Genomic DNA, 6,461 nt, shown 5'->3' with positions numbered 1-6,461 from the left:
TTCGCCAAATCCTCAAGCAAAGGAGGGGGAAAGATTACAAGCCCCGCTCCAAGAAGGTTTGCTACAAATGTGGTAAGCCCGGTCATTTCATTGCAAAATGTCCATTATCTAGTGATAGTGACAGGGGCGACGACAAGAAGGGAAAGAGGAGAGAAAAGAAGAAGTTCTACAAGAAGAAGGGCGGTGATGCCCATGTTTGCCGGGAGTGGGACTCCGACGAGAGCTCCACCGACTCCTCCGACGACGAGGACGCCGCCAACATTGCCATCAACAAAGGCCTCCTCTTCCCAAACATCGGCCACAAGTGTCTCATGGCAAAGGACGACAAGAAGAAGAAGGTAAAATCTAGATCCCCCACTAAGTATGCAACATCTAGTGATGAGGCTAGCTCTAGTGATGATGAGGATGATTTATTTATACTTTTTGCCAACCTAAACATGCAACAAAAGGAGAAATTAAATAAATTGATTAGTGCTATTCATGATAAGGATGAACTCTTGGATAGCCAAGAGGACTTTCTAATTAAAGAAAACAAAAAGCATGTTAAGGTTAAAAATGCTTATGCTCTAGAGGTTGAAAAATGTAAAAAATTAACTAGTGAGCTATGCACTTGCCATGATATCATTTCCAACCTTAGAAATGAGAACGCTAAATTAATTGCTAAGGTTGAGAAGTTAGATAGTTGTGATGATTCAATTGTTAGTCTTAGAAATGATAATGCTAATTTAATTGCTAAGATTGGCAAATTGAATGCATCTCTCTCTAGCCTTAAAATTGAGAATGAAAAATTAATTGCTAAGGCTAAAGATTTAAATGTTTGCAATGTTTCCATTTCCAATCTTAGAGATGAGAATGCTATTTTACATGCTAAGATTGTTGAATTAAATACTTGCAAACCCTCTATATCTACCGTTGAGCATGTTACTATTTGCACTAGATGTAGAGATATTAATATTGATGTTATTCATGATCACATTGCTATGATTAAACAACAAAATGATCATATAGCAAAATTAGATGCTAAAATTGCCGAGCATGAATTAGAGAATGAAAATTTTAAATTTGCTAGTAGTATGCTTTATAGTGGGAGACGCTCTGACATTAAGGATGTCATTGGCTTCCAACAGGGAGGCAATGTCAAACTCAATGCCCCTAAGAAATTGTCCAACTTTGTTAAGGGCAAGGCTCCCACGGTTTAGGATAACGAGGGTTACATTTTATACCCTGCCGGTTATCCCAAACACAAAATTAGGAGAATTCACTATAGGAAGTCTCACTCTGGCCCTAATCATGCTTTTATGTATAAGAGTGAGGCATCTAGCTCTAGGCAATCAACCCATGTTATATTGCCTAAGAAGAAAACTCCTATTGCAATATATGAACCTAATATTTCATTTAAGACTTTTGATGCATCATATGTGCTCACTAACAAATCAGGCAAAGTAGTTGCCAAATATGTTGGGGGCAAACACAAGGGGTCAAAGACTTGTGTTTGGGTACCCAAGGTGCTTGTTTCTAATGTCAAAGGACCCAAGACCGTTTGGGTACCTAAGAACAAGGCCTAAATTTGTTTTGTAGATTTATGCATTCGGGGGCTCAAGTTGGATAATTGATAGTGGGTGCACAAACCACATGACTGGGGAGAAAAGGATGTTCTCCTCCTATGAGAAAAACAATGATCCCCAAAGAGCTATCACATTCGGGGATGGAAATCAAGGTTTGGTCAAAGGATTGGGTAAAATTGTTGTATCTCCTGACCATTCTATTTCCAATGTTTTTCTTGTAGACTCTTTAGATTACAATTTGCTTTCCGTTTCTCAATTATGTAAAATGGGTTACAACTATCTTTTTACAGATTTAGGTGTTACTGTCTTTAGAAGAAGTGATGATTCAGTAGCATTTAAGGGAGTGTTAGAGGGTCAGCTATACTTAGTCAATTTTAATAGAGCTGAACTCGACACTTACTTAATTGCTAAGACTAACATGGGTTGGCTTTGGCACCCCCGACTAGCCCATGTTGGGATGAAGAATCTTCATAAGCTTCTAATGGGAGAGCACATTTTGGGACTAACCAATGGTTCATTTTGAGAAAGACAGGGTTTGTAGCGCATGTCAAGCAGGAAAGCAAGTTGGTGTTCATCATCCACACAAGAACATCATGTCGACCGATAGGTCGCTTGAATTACTCCACATGGATCTATTCGACCCGATTGCTTACATAAGCATCAGCGGGAGTAAGTATTGTCTTGTAATTGTGGATGATTATTCTCGCTTCACTTGGGTATTCTTTTTGCAGTAAAAATCACAAACCCAAGAGACCTTAAAGGGATTCTTGAGACAGGCTCAAAATGAGTTCGGCTTAAGGATAAAAAAGATTAGAAGCGACAACGGAACGGAGTTCAAGAACTCACAAATAGAAGGCTTCCTTGAGGATGAGGGCATCAAGCATGAGTTCTCTTCTCCCTACACGCCACAACAAAATGGTGTAGTGGAGAGGAAGAATAGGACTCTACTTGACATGGCGAGGACCATGCTTGATGAGTATAAGACTTCGGACCGGTTTTGGGCGGAAGCAATCAACACCGCTTGCTACGCCATCAACCGTCTCTATCTTCACTGAATCTTCAAGAAGACATCATATAAACTCCTAACCAGTAAAAAGCCCAATGTTTCATATTTTAGAGTCTTTGGTAGCAAATGCTTTATTCTTGTTAAAAGAGGTAGAAAATCTAAATTTGCTCCTAAGGCTGTAGAAGGCTTTTTACTTGGTTATGATTCAAACACAAAGGCATATAGAGTCTTTAACAAGTCCACTGGACTAGTTGAAGTTTCTTGTGACATTGTGTTTGATGAGACTAACGGCTCTCAAGTAGAGCAAGTTGATCTTGATGAGCTAGATGATGAAGAGGCTCCATGCGTCGCACTAAGGAACATGTCCATTGGGGATGTGTGTCCTAAGGAATCCGAAGAGCCTCCACATGCACAAGATCAACCATCATCTTCCTCAATGCAAGTATCTCCACCAACCCAAGATGAGGATCAAGCTCAAGAGGATGAAAATGAAGATCAAGAAGATGAGCCACCTCAAGAGGAGGGCAATAATCAAGGGGGAGATACCAATGATCAAGACAAGGAAGATGATGAGGATCCAAGACCGCCACACCCAAGATTCCATCAAGCAATACAAAGAGATCACCCCATGAACTCCATCCTTGGCGATATTCATAAGGGGGTAACTACTCGATCTCGTGTTGCTCATTTTTGTGAACATTACTCCTTTGTGTCTTCTATTGAGCCATACAGGGTAGAAGATGCATTAAGGGATTCGAATTGGGTGTTGGTGATGCAAGAGGAGCTCAACAACTTCATGAGGAATGAGGTATGACATCTTGTTCCACGTCCTAACCAAAATGTTGTAGGAACCAAGTGGGTCTTCCGCAACAAACAAGATGAGCATGGTGTGGTGACAAGGAACAAAGCCCGACTTGTAGCCAAGGGTTATTCGCAAGTCGAAGGTTTGGATTTCGGTGAAACCTATGCACCCGTAGCTAGGCTTGAGTCAATTCGCATATTACTTGCCTATGCTACTTACCATGGCTTTAAGCTCTATCAAATGGACGTGAAAAGTGCCTTCCTCAATGGACCAATCAAGGAGGAGGTCTATGTTGAGCAACCTCCTAGCTTTGAAGATAGTAAGTACCCTAACCATGTCTATAAACTCTCTAAGGCGCTTTATGGGCTCAAGCAAGCCCCAAGAGCATGGTATGAATGCCTAAGAGATTTTCTGACCGCTAATGGCTTCAAAGTCGGAAAAGCCAATCCTACTCTCTTTACTAAAACTATTGCAAATGATTTGTTTGTATGCCAGATTTATGTTGATGATATCATATTTGGTTCTACTAACAAATCTACTTATGAAGAGTTTAGTAGGATAATGGTTCAAAAATTTGAGATGTCTATGATGGGGGAGTTGAAGTATTTTCTAGGATTTCAAGTTAAGCAACTCCAAGAGGGCACCTTCATCAGCCAAACCAAGTACATTCAAGACATACTCACCAAGTTTGGGATGAAGGATGCCAATCCCATCAAGACACCCATGGGAACCAATGGGCATCTCAACCTCGACACGGGAGGTAAATCCGTAGATCAAAAGGTATACAGGTCGATGATATGATCTCTTCTTTATTTATGTGCATCTCGACCGGATATTATGTTTTCCGTATGCATGTGTGCAAGATTCCAAGCCAATCCTAAGGAAGTTCACCTTAGGGCCATGAAACGAATCTTGAGATATTTAGTTTATACTCCTAAGTTTGGCCTTTGGTACCCCAAGGGATCCACATTTGATTTAATTGGATATTCAGATGCTGATTGGGCAGGGTGTAAGATTGATAGAAAGAGCACATCAGGGACTTGCCAATTCTTGAGAAGATCTCTGGTGTCTTGGGCTTCAAAGAAACAAAATTCCGTAGCTCTTTCTACCGCCAAAGCCGAGTATATTGCCGCAGGACATTGTTGCACACAATTGCTTTAGATGAGGCAAACCCTTAGGGACTATGGTTACAAATTAACCAAAGTTCCTCTCCTATGTGATAATGAGAGTGCAATCCGCATGGCGGATAATCCCGTTGAGCACAGCCGCACTAAACATGTAGCCATTCGGTATCACTTTTTGAGGGATCACCAACAACAGGGAGATATCGAGATTGACTATATTAACACCAAAGAACAATTAGCTGATATCTTTACCAAGCCACTAGATGAGAAAACTTTTACCAAACTTAGGCATGAGCTAAATATTCTTGATTATAGGAACTTTGTTTGATTCCTTGCACACTTAGCTCATTTATATACCTTTGATCATATCTCTTTCATGTGCTATGACTAATATGGTTTTCAAGTGTATTACATGCTAAGTCATAGATTGAAAGGGAAATGGAGTCTTCGGCGAAGACAAAGGCTTCCACTCCACTCCATCGATTTATTCATCCTTCGCCGTCACTCCGCACCGCTCTCCAATTTAGTATAATCTTCACTCATATTCCATTTACCAAAGGGGGAGAAAGTTTGACAAAGGGCTTATATTTCACTCACAAGTATCTGTTTTTGGCGATTCATGCCAAAGGGGGAGAAAGTATTAGCCCAAAGCAAAAGGACCGCACCACCACCAATTTCAAAAATTTGTAGTCTTTCAATTTGTATTAAAGAAGTGTTTTTTTAAAGATTTTCAAATTGGTATCTTATTTTTGATATAATTTCAAATTGGTATAATCTCTTCAAAATTAATATCTAAAACCCTCTTGAACACTAAGAGGAGAATTTCTTTGAGGGGGAGTTTTGTTTAGTCAAAGGAAAAGCATTTGAAACAGGGGGAGAAAATTTCATATCTTGAAAATGCTTCTCAAAATCTTATTCATATACCTTTGACTATTTGCAAAAGACTTTGAAAATAATTTCCAAAACATTTGCAAAACAAAACAAGTGGTGCAAGCGTGGTCCAAAATTTTAAATAAGAAGAAAACCATCCATGCATATCTTATGAAATGAATATTGGTTTAATTCCAAGTAACCTTTGCACTTACATTATGCAAACTAGTTCAATTCTGCACTTTTATATTTGCTTTGGTTTGTGTTGGCATCAATCACCAAAAAGGGGGAGATTGAAAGGAAAATAGGTCAAACCTTTTCCTATATGAATTTTGGTGGTTGAATTGCCCAACACAAATAATTGAACTAACTAGTTTGCTCTAGATTACAAGTTTTACAGGTGCCAAAGGTTCAACACAAACCAATAAAAAGTCCAAGAAATGGTTCAAATAAAAAAGAGCAAAAGACAACCCAAAGGCAGCCCTGGTCTGGCGCACCGGACTATCCGGTGTGCCACCGGACAGTGTCCGGTGCACCAGGGAGTTCCACTCCGAACTTGCCACCTTCGGGAATTCGAGGAGGCCGCTCTGCTATAATTCACCGGACTGTCCGGTGTGCCAAGCAGAGCAATGGTCATCCGCGCCAACGGTCGTCTATAGAGGAACAGTATAACGCTACAGTGCGCGCCTGCGCGCGCAGAAGTCAGATCAGGCGTCAGATAGCGCACTGGACAGTGAACAGGACCTGTCCGGTGCACCACCGGACTGTCCGGTGGCCCGGTTGTCAGAAGCTCCAACGGTCGGAACCCAATGGCCTGGTGACGTGGCTAGTGCACTGGACAGTGTCCGGTGGCGCACCGGACTGTCCGGTGCGCCATACGACAGAAGCCCTCACCAACGGTTCTTTTGGTGGTTGGGGCTATAAATACCCCCCAACCACCACACTTCAATGCATCCAAGTTTTCAGCCATCCCACCTCATACAAGAGCTCTAGACTTCATTCCAAGACACAAACAAAGAGATCAAATCATCTCCCAAGTCCGGAATCACTCCAAACAAATTAGTGACTAGAGAGAGAGACTTTTGTGTTCTTTT

The sequence above is a fragment of the Zea mays genome, chromosome 4 (assembly GCF_902167145.1).
Source record: "Zea mays cultivar B73 chromosome 4, Zm-B73-REFERENCE-NAM-5.0, whole genome shotgun sequence".
NCBI classification, from domain to species: domain Eukaryota; kingdom Viridiplantae; phylum Streptophyta; class Magnoliopsida; order Poales; family Poaceae; genus Zea; species Zea mays.
This window is presented reverse-complemented; position numbering follows the sequence as displayed.